The sequence below is a fragment of the Caretta caretta genome, chromosome 2 (genome assembly GCF_965140235.1).
Source record: "Caretta caretta isolate rCarCar2 chromosome 2, rCarCar1.hap1, whole genome shotgun sequence".
In the NCBI taxonomy this organism is placed as follows: Eukaryota; Metazoa; Chordata; order Testudines; family Cheloniidae; genus Caretta; species Caretta caretta.
The window spans coordinates 180,132,344-180,155,015 of NC_134207.1; the positions used below are offsets into that span (position 1 = coordinate 180,132,344).

General features: G+C 39.7%; 1 protein-coding gene across 4 annotated transcripts in view; it reads left to right on the forward strand.

The window, feature by feature from the left end:
• Window positions 1–22,672, forward strand: part of ELMO1 (engulfment and cell motility 1) — a 421,610-nt gene that overhangs the window by 293,891 nt on the left and 105,047 nt on the right. The window contains exon 1 of one of the 4 annotated variants that reach the window (XM_048839202.2): window positions 21,567–22,037. The exons of the other annotated variants lie outside the window; for them this stretch is intronic. The gene's annotated coding sequence lies outside the window, so the exon portion shown is untranslated. Of the gene's footprint in view, window positions 1–21,566; window positions 22,038–22,672 lie in introns of those variants that run through there. 4 annotated transcript variants of the gene reach the window in all.

The following is a 22,672-nucleotide window of genomic DNA, read 5'->3' on the forward strand; positions in this document are numbered from 1 at the left end:
ACTTACTGTTGACCTCAAATGGTTCTCAATCAATAAATATACAAAAGTCTCTGTCTTGCAGAAACCACAGCACCCAGGTAGTTCAAGAAAATTCATAGTACAGCTCTAAGGAGTAAATCTATTGTAGTGTATTCACATTTAAGATTTTCTAGTGGTAATGAAGGTGTAGACTGTATCATTTCAAGAAGGCTGACAGAATGACCTTCCCAAGATAAAGCCATGGACCACCAAAATCCAAAGCTTTTAAAGTCCTTACAGCTCCTGCTTTGATTGAAGCAACTGCTGCAGGAGGAAATCTAATAAATTACTAAACCTATAGCTTTTTAAAAAAAAACTAGAGAGTTAAGATGTCTTATTGTCAAGATTTTCCCTCATTGCGGAAATATAATTCATACATTTTACCATGTAGTCATTTGAGGTCATCCTTCTCAGATACTGAAGATATATTTTTATTGCCAATTAATGCTATATGCTGTAAACTTTGCAAAGTTCAATTAAAACTGTAATTTCAAATTACTGTACAAGACAGATACATCTTCCTAGCTATTTCTTGTAGGCGAACCACAATAAGGCCCTAGACCTGTGTATCCATGAGGAGTCCCAGTGACTTTATTGGAATGTCTCACTGGCAACGGCAGTCCATGGTACTAGATCCCAGTGCAGGAATGGGGCATAAATTGATAATTTATGAGATTATATTAAGAACATACATAAATTATATGAGACATATTGTAGGCATACATTTAACAAACAGTGCTCTGTGTTGGTCAGTAGTAAATTTAATAGGTAACATTCACACTGGCAGCAGATAAAAGCAATACATATCTTTTGTGAATCCTGTAATTAAATACCAAAGCAAGTGCTGAGGCATTTGATGACCACAAAAGACATTTATTGGTGATACACTCCAACACTCTGAACATTTTTCCTTGTTCTATGACAAGATAACAGAAAAGACAATGAGCATAATATAAAAAATGAAAAATATTGTTTCTCTGCTTGGTGAGGATTTGAAAGGACTATGCTGTTCTTTCTCAGATTCTCTAGTGACTTCATGTTGTAGGCATAGTTAGAATGTATAATTACTCAAGGGCAGGTTTAGAATATGACTAATTGTTCAAGAGCAGGATTTAAAACTGAATAATTATGTAAGCAATGTACTGAGGGAGGCAAGTGTTTTTTGGTCCAGCATTACTTGTGATGAATAGAGAACACTTGGGAAAAGAGTATTTTCAAATACCGTTTGAAAGTAGGGACTATGGGGGCTGTCCAGGGAGAGTGAAGTCGTCAGCCTGGAGCCACTGCAGCAAGCACTCGGTCACCTGCCTTGAGGCATCCTCTGGCAAGAAGGTGGTACAGTGTGTGGTTGGAATGATGACAAACTGTGTGGAGCTCACAGACTTTGTCTGAAATCTGGGCTTTAATTTGGACTTTTTGGTGAATTCCAGTTTCATGAGTATAACAACAAGAACTGACCACGCCTTCTAAATGCCACTTAACATTAAGTCCAAATTCACATTCACTCTGTTCCCACGGGGCAGCACAAAACACTGAAAAAAGAGGAGAAAGTGTCCTGTATCACTCTCAAGTGATTCCCTCTACTGGTAGAAATAATACTTAGCATGTTTTGTTCAGAGTTAGCTAAGTATTATCCCCATTTTATATATAGGGAACACAGGCACAAGGATATTAGTGACTTGCCCAAGAGAGACAAGATGCGTGAGGTAATATCTTTTATAGGAGCTCTTCTTTAGGTCTGAGTTGCCCAAGATCACACAGGAAGCCAATAGCAGAATGAGGTATAGACCTAGGTCTCTAGAACATCTCCTTGCTCACCCGTTCCCAATCCACTGCATCACACTGCCGCTAGATTTATGGAGCAGCCTCAACTGGTTGCAAAAGTCTTTCATCTATTTAGCAGGACCCTCAAAGGTCCTGAATCACAGAAACTGCTTATATCCTTTGCTGAGGGAAACCAGTCGCTTAACGGACAGCCAGAAAGAGATACCGTGATGAGGGTTGGGGAGACAGGTAAAGGAGAAAGGGAACATTAAAGGACCTGCAGTGCCACCTGAAAGGGAAAAAATAGGTAATGGAAAAATAAAAGTGAAAAGTAAAATCCAGTGTGCAGACCATGCTTTTCTTTTTAATAGCGCTGTGCTAAGTAGCTCTTCACAGATGTTCACAAAAGTGTTAATTGTTTTCTTATGGGCACTTCAACATTTGTGAAGCAGTGAATGTAATTTCTTCTGGGTTGACTTTAGAAATGAAATGTTTGCATCTAACTAGGGAAAATGTTGGGATAGCTGAATGATTATACCCTTCTGTTAGCCTTATTAGAATTTCATTTGGTAATTTTTTGTTTATATTGGTCGGAGATACTGCAAAATGAATAATTCTCCTGTAGAATAAATGTTGTATATCTCAGTCTCCAGCAGATTGGTGCAAATTAAATTAACCACCTGAGGCTATTAGCACTCTATTCATTTTTATTGGAAACAGATAATTGCTATGAATATATTGTTATTAATTGTGCAGTGCATGAAGTTAGCGAAACACTTGGCAATTATAACTCATTTTACAAGTCTACTGTATGGCATATATAGAAAGATGAGTTTTTTAATTGAAAACTACTATTCAAGAATAGTAGAAACCTGTTGGGTGCAGTGAGGTTATCAGGTCTATTCCATTCGCACCCATTTGTTTAAAAGGGCTTTGCTGTTTTAAACTATGCACTTTGGTATGTTATGTGGTAAATCTGTTCATTTAAGAAATTTCTTCTTGCATCTTGTCAATATTCTATTAAATCTGCCCTTTTAGTGCACTGGAAATTTATCCATTTAGCAAATGTATTCTTCATCAGCTATTAATTTTAAAATGGCTTTGGTATATAACTTCATCTGTGTTTATCTATATCTTTCTGATCTACATCAGTATCCCACTATATTGCCAAACCAAGACAATTACTGCAAGAGGCACCAGGAGGTTAAGTAGAGAAGATGCAGTCTTGTATCTACAGATGGGTCAGAATGCAAAAATCAGATTAAAATTTCAACATTCTTACCTGAAAATTTGGGGTTGTTCAGATCAAAGGCACTTGTCCCATAGATAACATTTTTCATCTTCTTCAACCTAACTCCTTTAGGCCCTTTTGAAAACCCCAGCCTCAACTAATATTGTAAAGAATGCATTCCTGTTTTTAAAAAAAGTTAATTTAGTTGGGTTTTATGAGATTGTAAGCATTTAGAACTTAGAAGTAGGGCTGTTGATTAATCGCAGTTAACTCACACGATTAACTCAAAAAATTAATTGTGATTAAAAAAATTAATCGCAATTAATTGCAGTTTTAATCACACTGTTAAAAATAGAATATGAATTGAAATTTATTAAATATTTTGGATGTTTTTCTACATTTTCATATATATTGTATTCTGTGTTGTAATTGAAATCAAAGTGTATATTATTTTTTATTACAAATATTTGCACTGTAAAAATGATAAAAGAAATAGTATATTTCAATTCACCTCATACAAGTACTGTAGTGAAATCTTTGTTGTGAAAGTGCAACTTACAAATGTAGATTTTTTTTTTGGTTACATAACTGCACTCAAAAACAAAATAATGTAAAACTTCACAGCCTACAAGTCCACTCAGTCCTACTTCTTCTTCAACCAATCGGTAAGACAAACAAGTTTGTTTGCATTTACAGGAGATAATGCTGCCCTCTTCTTATTTACGAAGTCACCAGAAAGCGAGAACAGGCATTTGCATGTCACTTTTGTAGCTGGCATTGCAAGGTATTTACATGCTAGGTAATGCTAAACATTCATATGCCCCTTCATGCTTCGGCCACCATTCCAAGGACATGCTTCCACACTGATGACGCTCTTTAAAAAAATAATGCATTAATTAAATTTGTGATTGAACTCCTTGGAGGAGAAATGTATGTCCCCTGCTCTGTTTTACCTGCATTCTGCCATATATTTCACGTTCTAGCAGTCTCCAGATGATGACCCAGCACATGTTGTCGTTCATTTTAAGAACACTTTTTCTGCAGATTTGACAAAACGCAAAGAAGGTACAAATGGGAGATTTCTAAAGATAGCTACAGCACTTGACACAAGGTTTAAGACTCTGAAGTGCCTTCCAAAATCTGAGAGGGATGAGGTGTGGAGCATGCTTTCAGAAGTCTTAAGAGCAACACTCTGATGCAAAAATTACAGAACCCGAACAACCAAAAAAGAAAATCAACCTTCTGCTGGTGGCATCTGACTCAGATAATGAAAATGAACATGCATCGGTCCGTACTGCTTTGGATTGTTAGTGAGCAGAACCCGTCATCAGCATGTCCCCTGGAATGGTGGTTGAAGCATGAAGGGACATATGAATCTTTAGCGCATCTGGCAAGTAAATATCTTGCGATGCCAGCTACAACAGTGCCATGAGAACACGTGTTATCACTTTCAGGTGATATTGTAAACAAGAAGTGGGCAGGATTATCTCCTGCTAATACAAACAAACAATTTGTCTGAGCGATTGGCTGAACAAGAAGTAGGACTGAGTAGACTTGCAGGTTCTAAAATTTTTACAATGTTTTATTTTTGAATGCAGTTTTTTTTGTAAGTTCAACTTTCATGATAAAGAGATCGCACTACAGTACATATTAGGTTAATTGAAAATACTATTTCTTTTGGTTTTTTTACAGTGCAAATACTTGTAATAAAAAAGTAAATATAAAGTGAGCATTGTACACTTTGTTCTCTGTGTTGTAATTGAAGTTAATATATTTGAAAATGTAGAAAACATCCAAAATATTTAAATAAATGGTATTGTATTATTGTTTAACAGTATGATTAATCGCGATTAATTTTTTTAATCACTTGACAGCCCTCCTTTGAAGCAATAAGAAAAAAAACTGCTGGCTCTTTTCTGCCCTCTATAATATGCAAAGGCAAGCTCATAACTTTTTTTTTTTTTTTTTAAATCTAGCTTTTACACTGAAAATATCATGTTGTCACTTCCTTGTCTTTGCCAGGTGGCTCTGTAATCTTTGGAAGACCTTCCTAAAATAGGGGTGTCACATCAGGCTATAACTGGAGCTGTGCAGTAAGTGGGATGCTGATCAATGCAGTAATCCTGTAAAATTATCCATGGAGGCAGAAAGTTATGTGACCTCTATATGGAGTTCCATTGAATTCATGGGAGCTCTGTGCAGTTGTAAGGTACAGCCATGTGAATCATTTTATCAGGGTAAGGAGCTAAGAATAAAGCTCAGGCTACAGATTTGTGTGGCCCCTTATTTTATGTAATCCAAAGGCCTTGCCAAGGTACTCCAGTGGTAAGAGAGGGTTTTGTATTTCTAATGTGATTGTAGCAGGGTGGGAGAGGATACACTGAAATAATCACGTAGGTCTTTATCAGGAAGGAATTGTTACGGGGAAAACATTTTAAGGGTGAAATCCTGCCCCATTGAAATCAATGGCAGTTTTGCTATTGACTTCAGTGAGGCCAGTTTTTCACTTTTATTTTGCTTTCCAGTTCACCTTTCAATTACATGGCAAATAGGAAGTGCAGAGAGAGAACAAGGTAATACTTGGGTTATTACATATTGTTGTTGTTTTTTAAAAATCAAAAATTGTATTCCACCGAAAAGGTGATTTTGCATGAGGAGAAGACTGAGCTCTGGTCTACACTACAAACTTACGTTGGTATACCTTCGTCGCTCAGGGTGTGGAAGTGGATTACCTATGCTCTCTTGTCGGAGTAGATAGCGTCTTCACTAAACACTACAGCAGCACAGCTGCACCAGTGTAGCGCTGAAGTGTAGACAGGCCCTCAGGCATAGACGGCTGGTGCCTCCCCATGCTGTGGGGGGAGGCACCAGCTAAAGGGGAGGACTTGTGACGTTTCCACATGTCTCCTCCTCCCGCCCAGCCTGGGGCCCCCAGGCTGTTGCTGCCCCCTCCCCACCCTACGTTACCTGTGCGGGGGGAGGGGGGGTGCTCTGTCCTCCGGCTGTGCCGGCTCTCCCTCAGCATGTTTGGCTGCCCTCCCTGGCAGCCAGGCCTGGGCAGGGAGTGGGACGGACCCACTCCCGTTCTCTGCTCCATGCAGCATAGCCAGCTACCTTGGAGAGAGTCTGGTGGGGAGGGGGGCAGTGGCTGTCCGCTTCCTGCCCGGTCTCAGCTTCCGGGGACAGGGGCTCATTGCAAGCGTGCCAGGGAGGAGGGAGGGCTCCAGGTCACTCGGCCACTGGCCCCAGAAGTCGAGCCTGTGCAGGAGGCAGCCAGGCACTCTCCCAGGCAGCTGCTGCGCTGCAGTGGGCAGCGTCCCAGCGTGGCCAGAAGAGGCTGTGGTCCTGCCCCTTCTGCTCCAGCTCTGGCCACGCCCCTTCTTCCCACCCCGGCAGCGGCTGTGGTGGAACTTGACCCGGCATCCCCCCTCCTGTCCCCCCACCCCCCGGCTCCCGATGTATCACCTCTGCCCTCTGAGGTGGATGAATGCCCTCTAGGGAGGGAACAAAAGGGTGTGGGTCGACAAAACATTACAATCAAAGCATCTAGGTAAATAAAATAAAATCTTTGCTCTTGATATGCAGTGTCTTAGGTTTATTTCATCCTGCTGCTTAGTTTCTTATTTTATTTTACAGTGGTGGTTTATTATTCATTTTCTAATAAGAATTACAGTGGTCTAGCCTTAGCTTCCCCCTTCTCTCTATCATGCAACACAGCTCAGACTAAACATAGGAGTTCTGTTGAATATTTGCAAACTTCTGATGGGTCTCCTTTTCTAAAAGCCTGGATTTCCCTGACTGAATGGATTCCGCTCTTTCATTCCCTAATTAAGACCATTTATTACTGTAGATCTCATACAGGTCTGCTTTAACACCCTGTAGGTGGCCATTTAAAAATCTGTTGGCTCTTCATGTTTTCAAAGCACTCTTCATTTTCATCACTGTGGGTGTAAATAGGGCCAAAAAACCACCCTTAGCTTTCAATAGGGTGATTGTACTGTGAACTACTAACTGTGCTTTTTTGTACTCTCTGTACAAATGTTTGGCACTGGAAGAAGTTCTGTTACTTTCATGCGGGCTGTCCCAGTCAGTCAGTGAAATGATATAACCTGTCACCCAAACAAAATATGTTGTGATATTGCCCCTGTCATTCTCTGTTTAAACTGCTGATAAAAATCAAACCCTGAGAACCCCTCTCATCTTTGAATTTGTATTTCTTCTTTCTAATGTATGTTTCCATAATTTGGTTAAATCAGAGGTGCATGGCATATGGCTTTTTGCTGCATGAATTGCTACTGATGTAAATGTCAGTGAGCGTATAATTCCAGATTTTCATTTTGTAAATGACAATGCATTGTTCAGCCTGAAAGCTCCCTAGACTGTAGACCTTATTATAGGCGAATAAAAAAAGGGGGGAGGGAATGACGTCTGAGATTTTGTTTCAGTTGAAATGAGGTTATCATGATGAATGATGTAGCTGACAATGAGATTTTTATAGCCTGTCTTAGAGTAGCAGAGGAACTCAAATTATTATTGGCTCACTTTAAGTAATTGTAATCTAAATAGCACTGTGGTTGAAGAGAGGGAGTGAAAATCATTCAGATGGCTTTTTCTTTTAAACAAAGCAAGATTTTCTTTTTGTCCTTACACAAGTGTCTTTGTTTGTCGTCTGAAATTTACATGTCGTATGTTGTCTTGATCAAATACAGCGGTTGCCATTAAAAAGCCAACCTTTACCAATTAGAAATACTGCCGCTTCCCACTGTTATTAGAACAGGAGATAACAGCCCTGTGTTTGACAAAATGTGCATCAGGTCACCAGTCAGATGATCTAGACTACTCCTGCACCACGGTAAGCAGAGTTGGTGAGCCTTCAAAGTGATAAAGACAAATGAGTGTAGCCTGCTGGAGGATAGAGACATGGTGAGTGAGAGATGAGTTAACCCAGTGAGAAAAATGGGAGTTGTTCACATCTCCTCACTGATTCAGTCTAATTACCTGCAGTCTCAGAAAGCCAGTACTGCATGAGTTCACATTCAGAAAGCTTTTTTCACAACTAGAATGCTAGACTTTTTTTTTTTAATTAAACCTTAAATTCAGCAGAAGCTGATGGGTAAGCCCCCTATTCACTAGGGGAAGTTCCCTGCTCACCACTGATGAGAGAACAAGGGGAAGCCTGGGTATGCTGTTGCTCAGATGTGTCAGTGGTAACAGCTAGTGAATGGTGACTTTCTTAAAATGGTAATCACAGTAAGTTAAAACCAGCTTGAATGTTTTGCCAGAATCATCCTCCGTTCCGCCCCAATTCCCTCCCTCCCCCCCAAAACAGCTTCTTCTGATTGGGGGGGGCAATCAGTGTGTACTTACTGCAGGAAGCTTAATTTTTGTACTGTTGAAAACGTGAGCTAATGAACATTTTAGGGCTAGGCATTGTTAGGGGTGGCAAAGCTGATGTGCAATTGTAAAAGAGTTCAGCTCTGAAGCTTTATCACTGAAGAGAAAAACCATATATTGAGGGCTGTGGGGTGTCATGTGTCCCCTTCTATCTCTCCTTTCCCACAAAACTTAAAAGCCTTCTTAAAAATGCCAACAATAAAGAGAGAGATTATCAATGGGATTTCTTTTCAGTCAAAATTCCTTGAGGTCTTCAGAGTTGCAACCATGTCCTGGCACGAAGCTGAAATAGGCCTGTCAGTGGGAAATACCTGATAAATGTAACATTGTGCAAGTCGTGACTGCAGCACGGGACAAATAATTTGAGGTCACATGGGCAAATTGCCTTGGAGACTGGAGGCAGTACAGAAATGAATATCAATCCCATTGTTAATATCACTGGAATAGAAACCAGAATCTCTGATTAAAGAACTTTCTGCATCATTTGAGGACAGTAACAACATGACTATGAAAACTGAAATGCTCATGGTCTCTACTTGCATCAAGGATTTTAGGCTGGTAGGCTACTACTGGAAGGAACTGAAGTGTTGTGACACTTCCCAGGGTACACAGTATTGTACACCCTCCACTCCACTTGTAGCTGTCCCTAGAGTGCTTTAATCTTCAGGTCCCAACAGGACTAACTCAGCACTCCTTCCTTTGCCCTGCTGTTAACATGGGTACTTGTGGTAGGGCCTTATAAACCAGGACTATGCCTGCTCTGTATGGATATTCAAAATCCCCTGGCACGTTTTATAAGAATAAGTGTTTGTCCTGTTGTGCTTGACCAAATGTCCTAGGGAAATTGGAAAGCCAGTTTACCCTGTATGGTGTGAGCATATTAGTTACCATCTAAAACTTATTTTAGGACAGCCTACTTCATAGTTAGAAGAGTGTCTGAAAAACACCAAATGGGATTCTGGAACATCATAATTTTTGCAAACACAGAAGTATGCAATAAAGAGGGCAATTTCATAGTTGCCAACATTTTAAAATTCTTTTACAAGGATTCTTCTCCAGCTAAGCCAGCGTATGGAAGCTGCCAAAGAGCTGTGCACCCATTCTGGTGGATTTTAGGTTACTTTTCATCTGAATGCTCAGACTCATAACTCCTCCTCCCTATTGAACTCCATTTTGTAATTTTATAAAAAATACACATAAACTAGTGATTGAGGAACTTCCAAAATGGGATTCAGAACAAACACTCAGATATTCAGATGCTTTTCTGTTCCATTGGAGACTCCCTTTATCCTTTCTCTCCCCGTGACCCCTTGCCCCCAACAGACTTATCCCTGTCTGTGGCTGCCATCTTGAGGGGCTAAGAGAGGTCCTTTTGCAGCTACCGCTCTTTCAGGCGGCGGGGGCAGGGGGAGGGAGGAATGGTAGGACTTTTCTCACAACCTGTGGCTTTTTCCTCAGTTTCTCTGCTGAGGAGGGCCAAGTCCCATATTCCAGCTATCCCTGCCAAACTAATTCTTTCCACCACCACCCAATAGGTACTCTCATTCTGTCTATTTGCTACTCTGCTCAATGGCCTCTTGTGATAGGAGGCAAAACTATCCCTCAGGCTGTAGCAATGGCCACAGTCCCTGGGTTCTGAACAACTGGGACTGCTGGCAGCTATGTACTTTCATTACTGAAAGGAAACTGAAGGGCATTATTTAAGTTAAAAGACATGCACAAGATCAAGCAAACATTACAATTTCCTCTTCCTAACTATGAAACGGGGCACTTGACCAAGTAAAGTGTCCTTTACATGTACGAATAAAAACAATACCTTTTAATAATGAAGAAATCACGTTTTTTCCCCACCCAAATCCACATGCACTGTACTAGCCAACTATGTTTATTTGAGGACAAGAATTTTGCTACTGAGCGAGTGGATAAATCTCAGACGCACGCAACATGCACGCAGTGTGAATGCGTACCAGCTAGAGAAAACCTGTTGGGAGTAGTTTACTGTGTTTTTAAAAATGAAAATCTCTGTACAAAACTTTGTTGCACTCGTATGCTTTTCTTTGCCTTGTTGCCTTTAATCTATAAAGAACAGAATGTTTTGTAGCTGCTCAATTTGCTTGAGTTATTACCATGTGAAAGAATTTGGTGATTCTAATTTCCTTCTCTACGCTTCTTGATTTTTAGTACTATAGTAACATTTCCATATCTGTTGTTGATTTTACGATAGCCAGGACTTTCTCATTAGTTTTCTGCTACGCCACCATCCTGAGGACATACAATAACCAAATTCAAACTGGGGGACTGGCAGTAGTTTAATTTAATTTTTGCTTAGTTAATTATACAATTTGCATGCTGGCTATGCTTAGAAGTGGCTTCCTCTTTTGGAGATCGACACATTTACAAGCCACATATTTCATTGTCCAATATGAAATATACATAAATAATCACTGTTTATTTAAAACCAAGTATGAGGCAGAAAAAAATAGAATGACCCAATACCATGTAATTTGTCAAACGTTAAAGAAGATAAGAAGAGTAGAGCTGGCCAGATAACAAGAATTATAGGTTGTGAAAAGTGTCAAGGTTTCAGAATTTTTCATTCCTCACGTGATGGGGGGAGGGAAGAGAGCAAGACCTGGCAAAGTGATAATATGTTGGGATTTGGAGAGCAAAGAGGAGGATGAGGAGAAAGCTAAGAGATGGCAGTCATATAATCTTTCACTACATTATCCTTCATGCATAGCAGCCACAAGCAGGAAAGATTAGAGAAGTTGAGCTGTCAAATGAAAAATTAAGTTAAAATGTTTTTCTCTATTTTTAAATGACTGTGAAGATTATAGTTGTACATGACAAATCTAATATTTATGAGTATTTACACACGTGTGTAAGTGCAGTATATGCAATTCTTGCTGTTACCACCAAGACATGCTGGGGTCAGTTACACTCACAACTACCCCAATCCTGCAACTTGATCCTGCATATGCCATAAACAGCCCCATTGTTCTCAATGGGACTCGACGTAGACACACGTGTTGGTTGCAGGATTGGGGCCTTGAAATCTGAGCACTTCCATCTCTTGGTGACCCGACTGTGGGTGCAAATAAGGTATTGCAAATGCAAAGGGAGACAGGGACTCGATCTAGCTGAACCTCACTTTGTTAATGCATTGTGAAGCCTGATGCCTGCAGACTGTGAACACACCTGGCCTGAGTAGGTGGGACTACTCAAGCGAGCAAGGGCTGCAGGAGCAGACCCTTGAGGCTAGCTTGGATCAGTGAGGGTGGCAGGATCAACCAGTTGTTACTATTTCAGAGAGGGGTGGTTTTGGAAGCTATACATTTTAAAAGCAAATACTGTACCTATTAAACTGACCATTAGAATAACGGGGCTGTTCAGGTGTCAGAGCAGCAGCACATAATTTTTCAAAACGGTGCAAAGTATTATCAGGGAGAAAAGAGCTGCTAAAAATATATTCATGGGCTGGAGAAAGAAAAACAGGCAGAAGAAAATGTGCAGGTTCCATTAAGCTGCAGAAATTTTCTGTGGACACACCAAGGTACATTTTCAAAGCAGCATATGGGGTTTATTCTGGTGGCTCTAATTTTAACATGAATGGGAGTCACGTGGCATACTCCCTGCATATGGCTTTGAAAATATCCCCCTGAGCAGTTAAGGAAGACTGAAATCTCTTCAAAATCATTTTTCTCCCAATTCTGAAACATTTAGAAATGAAGGCACTGATGGATTTAAAGCAGCCCTACACAGCATAAAGTGGAAATATAACAGATAAAAAGATATTGACCAAGTGCTGTAAATACGCTTGGGTTCTAATCTACAGGGAACTGAACCTGGAGGAAGAAAACCTGGGTCTGCTCCCACTTTGGCCACTGATTCTGTGTGGCCTTGACCTTTTTGTGTCTGTTTCACTAAGATCATCATGCCAGCCAACTCTGGTAAAATGCTTTGATATTCAGATAGCTGCATTTTCGCAATCATACGCCAGCACAGTTCCATTATGTTGTTTTTTAGGGTAACAAAATATTCAAATTCTCTGCATTTTAGTTGCTTTCGTTGATTTGCTGCATCTGAGTTGGAAAGACTCTACTTAGAGCAAAGAATAGTTTTTTTAAAAGAGCTGAGTGTTCTCTCTCTCTCTGACTTTCCTCCTCTCTATGGTTCTGGTGACTGTACAGATGATCACAGAGGGCCAGAGTAACTGTCAGGTGTCCACCTTCTCTCTCCTCTGTTATCTCTCTGAAGTACCAAAAAGAGGGTTTTGACTGACTAGGCTCAGGTCATTGAGTCATCAGACCTATGTAGCAGTGTCATTGCCTGGCTCATTTATGACAAGCTTTTGCTTTGAACAATCGTGCCATAAATACTTTCCACCTGATGAGAGTGAAAAGGGTATACAGTACATTTGATAGTGGTGCAGCAAATGTGTCTTGAACGTACATTTTGTAGTTATACAATTCCCAGATAGGCTGATCGATGAAGATGTCCCAATGAAAATTCCTGGGACACTGTGACGTCATTTGGAGAACCAAGACTTTCCAGGTAAAATTGGGGTGTTTGGTCTCTTTATTGGGTCTTGAATATCTAGCACTGTTATGGAAAATCTAGAGATTTTCTTTTAAAAAAGTCAATTGAAATCAACCTTAGGAGGCCCAACAGTTTTGGTATTTTTCCTTCTGAGATGAGAGATCTTTGATATAGTGCTTAGGTGAAATTTATTGGTTAACAAACCTTGATTTTACAGTGCCTCTCAAAGAGCTGTTCTGGCATGCATACGCTACTATGTACATAGGAAAGGATGAAAAAAGTTGTAACAACAAAACACCCACAGAGCGGTGAGCACAATCTTCCTAGAAAACAGATGATATTAAATTAGATCCCTGCAAGTGCTCTTCTAATTTTTGATGCCTGCGTTTGCAGTCAGGAACAGCAACTGAAGGCAGGGTGGTTGTAATGGGCTCCTTGCTGCTTTGCCAACAGAACCATTATCATCTGAATTAAAATAAAAATTCTCTCTGAGGAAGCTCATATCGGCAAATAGTCACATGACAGGCAATGCCTGGGGCTGCGAATACAGTGTGCATCTTCTAAAGAGCCACATTCTTTATGCTTTGAGGGAAAGCTTGATTTAAGAGGAGTGAATTGCAGAGTGGGGTTTGCCTCTGTGATGGCATGCATGGTGATGCTGCAGTGTTGATGGCATGTTTAGTATGTGGATGATTAAGAGAGAAGTAAAATGCATTCGGAAGATCAATTAGAGGAAGACTCATTAACTAGAAGGAAGTTCAGAGCAGATGGGATAGCCTTGACAAAATGAGCCAGAACACACACACACAGTTGGGCTTGGTGCGTGGGCTGAATGGTGAGACATGTTTGTTGGAGAGGAGGTTCAGTGAGTGCTTTCCAACAGCTGGTCCTTCCTATTCGTCTTAAGAGAGGGAACAGTTTCGGTAGTCACTTGAAATGTTTTGAAGCAGGTGGAATACTATACCCATAAAAACTTTAGTCCTGAATAAAAATGGAGTATAGTTAGTCTGCTCAGTCAACAGTTGTATTTGCAAGGCAAAATGGAAGGTGAGAAGTTGCTTACTCTTTCCCTAAAACAAAGGGAATAGAGCATTTTTCATTTTTTTGCTAAGGGTATGTCGGGAAGGCGGGTATTATGTAGGTTGCCACTGTCAGAGCTTTAGAATCTCCTCTGGGTCTTCAGAGATTGTCATTCATTATTTTTATAATATACATTTAAATTCTGTGAAATCAAATTAGGTTGTTAAGTTTTTCCCTTCACAGGTGTCTTTGTTGTTGATTTGTTAATGAGGACAGTGCCCCTCCATTTCTCTTGGTTTCCAAAGTGGAGAGTCTGAAGCTTTTCCTCCTGATGTTCCCCCAATCCATCTAGCTTGGTTGGAACTTCCATTTAAAACACTGGATACAACAAGCAATGTAAAAAAGAAGCTACTGTGTGAGTGCAGAGAGCAACACTCATGTATATGTATGTGCAATGTGTTGCATTCATGTGTGTACACAACACATGTGTGCATATATGTGTATGTGCAAGCATGCACATTTACACATACATATACATGAATGTTGCTATGCTGGGGGTAGTCTGAAAAATAGAGCATATTTGCTTATTAGGTAATTAGATATTGCCCTGTCTGACCATTTTTTATTCATATTGTCAGTGAAAAACTTTTCCCTCAATATTGTCAATTTAAGGAAGCAAGCAAGTAATAAACAGTGAATTGCATTATTTTCTATTCAGCCTATGTTTGCGTACATTTTGTTCCCAAGGTTGGGGGAAGGCAGATAGATTTGTAAGGTAGTTTGAGCTGTTCTAGACAGCCAGTGTTATTTAATGGTTGAACAAGATACTAGTCATCAGGACTTCTGGGTTCTATTCCCAGCTCTGCCAGTAAGTTTAGTCTTGGAAAAGCCCCACACCTTTCTGTGCCTCAGTTTACCCCTCTTCTACATGTATGTTCTGATATTTACCTACCTTGTAAGGGTCTGATGAGGCTTCATTGATGGTAAATCCTCTGATGAAAGGCACTATGGAAGGATATAAATTTATTAATGAAATGTTCATAATCATACTAATATAATTTCTCCAACGTCTGCTGTACATGTGATTGTTGCTTTTAAATGCAGAGGATAGAAAATGTTCAAATTTTAACAAAAAGTAAATCAAAAGGCTATTTTTTCCAAAGCTGCTCATATAAATACATACAAGGCCTGTAGAAGTTATAAGGTGTTCAGTGATGTTCTCTGACCCACTGTTCTTAATGTTGTATCAGGTTAATACTTAAGACTGCGTTTTCAGGGTAATAAAAATTCTCACACTAGTAACTTTTTTCCCCTTTCAACAAAAAAAGTGAGACTTTTGAGTGAACGGATTTAATGTGCCTGCATGGCAGATGCACTGACACACAAACTGCTGCAGTCTCTGGGGTGAATAATCTCCTCTTTAGATCCAAAGTACCTATTTATATAATTAACGTATTAAAAACACATACATGATTATTTACACAATGAAGCATGGAAGCTCCAGAGTCATTAGTTTAGCACAGACACTTCTGGGAGCATTTTATTAAATTATTTTCTCCTTTTGTTTTCATACCTACTCTTAAAAATATAAAAAGCAAATGACCCAAATAAATCATCCTTTTATTATTTTATGTGACCAAGTAGAGATCACATCAACATGTTCCAATAGAAGATGAGCATAACAAAATACTGAGCAGTTGATATTTCTGCTAGCATTTACCCTTATACACACTTCCTGCCAAGTATTCAGTTTTATACATGTGTGAGGGAGAGAGTGAGTAGTAGGAAGCAAAGATCTATTTTATTCCCCTTGGTTGCAACACCATCAATAGCACCCTTGTATGCTGCTCACTACTCCTCATGCTAACAGAGAACCTTAAAGGGTGCTCTTGGAGTTGGACTCTCTGCATCAGAGGTAAATTCAGTCTTTGTCATTAGCGAAGTGAGTGTTAGGGGAGCAGCTAAAGCCAGATGCCCCGTAGACCATTGTTGGCATCAGGGTACAGCAGTGTAAGATTACTTTTGTGCTGGCCAAATGTGTTCAAAGCAGAGAGAGTAAAAGAAGGAAAAATTTAACTTGATTAACATATATGGAAGTCCTTCTCGACAAGGTGGTTAAGTATTTTGGCATTGGACAAAATTTATGTAGTTGGTTGAATCCAAAAACCCAAGTGTAGAAGTTTGGCTTGTAACACCCAGAGAGGCAAAGTTTCAGATTTTGTAACACCGCAAATTGGTGTTACAAATTGGCATTGTAATTTTATGCTTAGAATATTACCTGTAGAAATGCTGGAGCTGATGGTCTGAATTCTTCAGCTATTTGTTATGCAATGGCTTGATGTATAATTGATCTGTAGTTCTGGAATCACCATTATATATGGTATATATTTGAGATGACTAGATTTAAAGGTTGCAGAGAGCTGCAGGGCTGGTTTGTGGGTTTTGTTTTGTTTTTTAGTGGTGGATAAAAAACTGCCCTTGTGTATGGCCTTTACAAACCTAAATCACATTCTAGAGTTGCTTTTTAAGATAAACATTTGATATTTCAAGTCCTAAGGTCAAGTTTCATTATCACCAGACTGTGCCCAATACTTTATATCAAAATTCACTGACCTTAAAATCTAACCACTGTGAAGAGGAATATTCACCATTTTATGGATTTTGGTTGCTCTGTTCTTTAAACCCAATGTTCTCATTTTTGTTTTCCCATGTACATATTTTGGTTCAGCTTGATAGCTGGTGTATTTATTTCTTCAAATCTGTTCATTTCCTACTCCTGTTACATAGGAATCATCTTGCAAAAGAGATCCTAAGTAGTGAAACCACATGTTTGTAGAGGAATGTGACGTCAACAAATCATAAAAGTTGAAGGGTATATTTGCTGCTTATTGCATTGGCCAAGCATAATTGAAAACTTCCACTATTAATTGTTGTTATGCATATTAATATCTGTAGTTTATTATTTTTCTTTTTTTATTTTTATTAATAGATATCTGAACTTTGCAGACATTAATAAATCCACACAAGCACTTTTTTAGTGAGTCAAGTAGTAGTAGTCCATTTTACAGAGGTGTTGAGGTGAAGTGACTTGCCCTCAGTGTCTCAATGAGTTAGCATTGGAGTTGGAACTGGAACTCCAAAGTCATGACTCTCCAGCCCACCTGCTGCCGACATCCCAGCTTTCATATAAACCATCGACATTAGAGGTGGAAAAGACTTAACAGATGATCTTGCCAGTTCCGCCAGCCACTGCATAATTGATTTCTGTGCTATGTTCTGCTGAGTTGAAGGACCTCAGTTGTCAGAGAAGATGAAAGAGCATTGCAATCCTAGCGTTACTAGACAGACCAAGTGTGTATTTCTCCAGATATTGCCCAACGTCTCAGGAGCCCAAAGGTCAAGCTTTATTTGTATAAAACTAGCGGAATCTTGTTTAATATGGAGGTGCACCACATGGAGGCTAGAAGCCCCTGCATCTCAAAGGAAGGCAGCTCTGATAAAGATGAAGTACCACATGCTGAAAAAATAGTCTCTTTGGCTCACATCTCAGTATGGGGGTTAGGGCTGCATTGTAGAACTCTGTAGGCTACATTTGACCCACAGGCTGCACTTTAAGCAAGATAGAGATATATAAGATGCAACAACTGAGCAAACTGGAGGAAGGGGTGTGTAGCCCAGTGATGCAGGAGCAGTCTTACATACTCCTCAAATTATAAATACATTAAACTCCAGGAGACGTACATTTGAGCAAGAGGATACCGCATAAGGGTGATTCTATCTCAATAGGGAAAGTGCTGTGTGCTCCAAACAGCAAGTCATATCTCCTTACAATAGGCTTGAGTATTAAATGCTCTGTGCCTCTGCATTTCCCTCCGACTTCACTGGGCGCTATGGTTTTAGACCTGGCTAATTTGATTTACCAAGGGGTGTGTGTACACACGCACACATACACACACAATGTGCATCTTATTTTTTTCTCAGTCCTACTACAGATCACACTGTACCTCTGTCTAGAGGCAATGTATGTGATATATAACCTAAAATACTATCCTATCTATCCATCCATCCATCCAATCTATCTATCCATCTAATTAGGGTGACCAGATAGCAACTGTGAAAAAACAGGACAGGGGATGAGGGGGTAATAGGTGCCTATATCAGAAAGAGTCCCAAAAAACGGGACTGTCCCTTTAAAAACGGGACATCTGGTCACCCTATATCTAATCTGTGTTGTGTGTGTGTAAAATTTCCCATATTGGCTTTTTGTGGGATAGCTCACATATTTCTATGTAAAAAACAGTATCAAAAGTGTGGAAAAAAATTTTAGTAAAAAGAAATTGGCCCATTTTCAAGAGAGAAAAATTCATTTTTTTTATGAATTTGGAGAAAAAGTCATTAAATCAAACTGAATGAAAAATCATCAGACTTGAAGGTTTTTGATATGTTTTTAAATATTTTCTGTGGCCCTAGTTATTACTGCTTGCCTGAGGGAGTAGAGACTCAAAAGAAAGATATGGGTTTGCCTCTAGAATGAATACTTCACCCTTGCAAATAGTCTATCGGGTGGGCAAAACATTCACCCAGTATTTGCAGAGTTATCAGCTAATCGTCCCATTGAAAAGAAGGAGCTTTTGTCACCACAGAGAACCAATAGCTGCTGTGACTCTGTTGGAAGTTTGTGCAGACACCATCTCAGTAGTGTCTATCTTCTTTGTGAAGCCATATAGGCTCCAAACATCTTCTAGCACCAATTGGAGATGTAATGCCCTTGATTGTACTGACCTGCTCTTGTAACGTGGTAAGACAATACTAATGATAATTACTGCTGAGTCAACATGCAGTGACTTCCATGTGAATTTTCCCTTGGAAATCCACAATCTTGTGGGGAGAATGCCAAGAGTAGCTGTTCTCGAATTGCACGCCTTCCTACCTACAAAACATCTTTCCCAGCTTCCGTTTGCTGTGTCTGCTTGACTTGATGAATTCACCTTGATTTTTGTGTGGGCCTGTTCTGCATAGGTTCAAGGGTCTGGTCTTGCATCCCTGGAGCCCTCATAGTTCATCTGTCACCAGTGCTTATATGGCTTCCCTTTACTATAGTATCTGAGCACATCATAATCTTATGTATTTATCCTTAAAACATGCTTGTAAGGAAGGGAAGTGCTATTATCCTCATTTTACAGAGAAGGAAGCTGAGATGCCAGACAGTCAAAGTGACTTACACAAGCTCACAGAGGAAATCTGTAGCGCAGAAGGGCTTGAACATGGATCTCCTGAGTTCCAGTCTAGCACCTTAATCAGTGATGCTCTTTCTTCTCATTACCCTGAAATCAGTTGGACTGGGGAGACGACCAAGGAGTATGGAAACTGAGGCTAAAGGAGGGTTCACCGTATACTTCAAAACAATATTGATCATTATATTTGCCTGTGATGGTGGTTTGTTAAGAAAACTGAGCATGAATGAATGGTCTTGTACTCTGTATATCATACCACAGTACTGGTAAAAAGAACTATTCATCTGATTAGAAAATTCTCCAATTTAATATTGCCTTAAAAGCAAAATACTGTGCAGAGGCTCACTGGGACTGTGACAGATGATCCTTCTGTGTCCAATTGCATTTTATTTTATGTTTATTTGTTTGTTTGTTTGCTTCTATTCTGTGTAGCTATCCTAAGCTCTTAGTGGTAACAAAGCTTTAAATCCACATAGTCCATAAAGCACAACAACAAATAACAAAATAAACAATTGCAATGCTTGTGTACATTTGCTTGCATATAAATAAGATAAACCTTTCACATTATTTCCCTTGCCCTCAAACTAACCTCTTTCCAAATGCCTGGAGAAATAAAGATGGCTTTTTCAGCACACCCTGTTGGTTAGCAAATCTGGCTATAAATTAGCCCTTCCCTCCCCCAAAATGCAAATTGGCTGCCTTCTGCAATTTAATGTTTCAAAACTAAAAGAGCGACCATAAATGACAAGAGTGCTGGATAATGATTTATAAAGATATTCACTCTCAAGAAAGTGGCTGACAGCATTATTTTAAATATCTAGTAAAACAAAAGCTGGGAAAAGGTAATGAAATGTGAAAAGTTGCTCCTAATCCATAGGAAATCCCGTTTGTTGTGCATGATTAAAAAAGCATTTCTTTTCTCTAAAATGAATGCTTAGTGCCAGCATTGCAGCCTAGTGGCGTGAGCACGGATGATTCTTAAACATGGCCATTTATAATACTTAATAGAGTGGTTCTGTAGAATACTTGAGTATTTTTTTTTCCAAATAACAGGCCACTTCCTTCTTTTTCTCTATTTAGTAAGTTCAAACACATTCACGTAGATATTTTGGCAGAGAGGTGTATCCCTTTCTGTGTAGCTGAGGTATTTATATGGTCCCCATTACCATAGTGTCTAGGCACTTTACAATATTTAATCCTTGCAACACCCCTGTAAGGTATAGCAGGGCTGCTATTCCCATTTCACAGACTCAGTAACTCAGCACGTAAAGGCTAAGTGTCTTGCCTAAGGTCACGCAGAAGTTAGTGGTTAGAACATTGAATCCAAGCCTCCTGAGTCTCAGGCTAGTGACCACTGGACCATTATTCCTCTTTTTTTTTCCCCATTGCATCTCCCACTTTACTTCCCCAAATCAGGCAATGCTTACTCCTTCTGCTGTCAGGGCTGGATAGGAGTGACCCACAAATCTGAATTGCAATCCACGTGGCAGATGAAGGTTTTTCCTGTTGACAGTTGAACATGAACCCTATTTAGTTGTAGTTGGTAGGTGAGTATGAACCTGCAGTCAAGACTTGGGGGGCTAAGGTAGGGGATGTTAAAGACCATTTGGGGAGCAGATCATTAAAAGAGGCATACAGGTGCCTATAAACCACAAATAAAATAATGTTATTTCAGAAAGTTGTGCAGTAGAAATAAATTGCCCAGGATCAGTTTGTAGATCCTCTTGGTTTGGGTTTGCATGTGAGCTTCACAGTAATGTATTTCCTGGGGTCCACAGAAGAGCTGGGAAGCTAAATCTAACATTTTCATAGCCTGTACATCTATTTTTGTCCTGTGATTGATAGAATGAATAATCAAACCCAAAATACCGTTAAGATCAGCAATCTGTGTATACATATTTAAGCAATACTGTCTGGCTAGAGATGTGTCTATCCCTCAGTGTATATGTACATGATGGCATGCCAGTACACATCACATACATATATGTATGTGTGCACATCCGTATATGTATGTGCATGTTCTCATGGTATGTTAGTATAAGCGAAGCAAATAGATGTCTGTGTATGCATGTATGCGTTAACACTGTGTGTATGCAAAGAGAAAGCAACTATGTGTATGTGTTTTCCCAGCATATATGTAAGGAGAAAGCAAACTCTCAATCAAATAAATAGTGAGAGTGGAAAAAAAGATGAGATTGCATTTGATTATGAGTCTGGCAGCAGATGTTCTACACAAATCTAGCTCGCTGCATCCAGTCTGTTTCCATGGTGATGGAATCAGTAATTGTTAAGCTCAGGCGCTCTCCCCTCCTCTTCTCCCAGCAAGGTGGAAGCTGGATATGAGTCTGAACTCTCCCTAGATAATTGCCAGGCCCTAAAAAATAGCAGGAGGGCTGACGGAGTAGGAGATACAGAGACAGGGAGCTATTATTTTTCTCTCTATGATACTAGAAGTGAGGCGCTCTTCCTAGAAAATATAGTGTCTGAAGATGCTAAATAAATGGGCAGGAGTTTCCCTGAAATGGAGGTTCGCTGTGATTGGCTGCTGTTTCCTATGTTCTTGCCAATTGGAGCACAATTCGTTTCCAGCACTCTAAACATAAGCAAAGCTACATGCTTATTCTTTTGGACTTGACGTATACACCAGGCAAAGGTGTGCAAAGGAGGGGGTCTCCTGTCACATAGCTAAACTGAAAACGGATCTCATTAAAGAGCTTCATCGGAGACCATCTGCTATTGAAGCACGTTGTTCCTTCCATAGAAAGCATTAAGTCATTTCCTTGCTGTAGTATAGGAGGCAAATTTGTCATCGGGAACGATGGAACTACAGGATCTCTGTAAGTAAATCTCTGTGTATACTTATCCTGCTATTTCAGTCTGAGAACAGATCAATAAATAGTTTATCCGCCAAGAAAGAGGAAGGCAGATTAGCAACAACTGTAAATAGCACAAAGAGGGGCTTTTTGTGTGTTCGTTTCACATCTAGATAGATATGGTTTTATTAATGTCTCTAGACATCAGACGTACAGTAGTTATCTATTAGCTGTTTGTATTGCCTTGGGTTATCGGTTAGCATAATTAGGATTAGTATATGGAAGGGTTTTATATTTTGCTAGGTAATTCAGACTGTTTCTCTATTTTAATAAAGAAAGTGAGTCTCTTATACCAAACTACAGAAAACTGCAGGCGCAAAAGTAGGAGGTGCACCTGTGTGGTCACCAATGTTGTATTGTCGGCAGGCACATTATTATAATAATAATTTGTAAGGCACTAGTTCAGACATCCAACCAAAAACAATCATTAGTTGTTGATCATCCATCACTGTTCTCAACATAGTGAATCATGCCTTCACTGCCCTTTATTTCAGTTATTTTTAAAAATTAATTTCAGCAGCAAGCTCTCTTCTATTTTTAAGCTCTGAGACAGGAAGGAGCCCTTTGTTTCTTCACTAAGCAGGTGAGTGCAGGGCAAG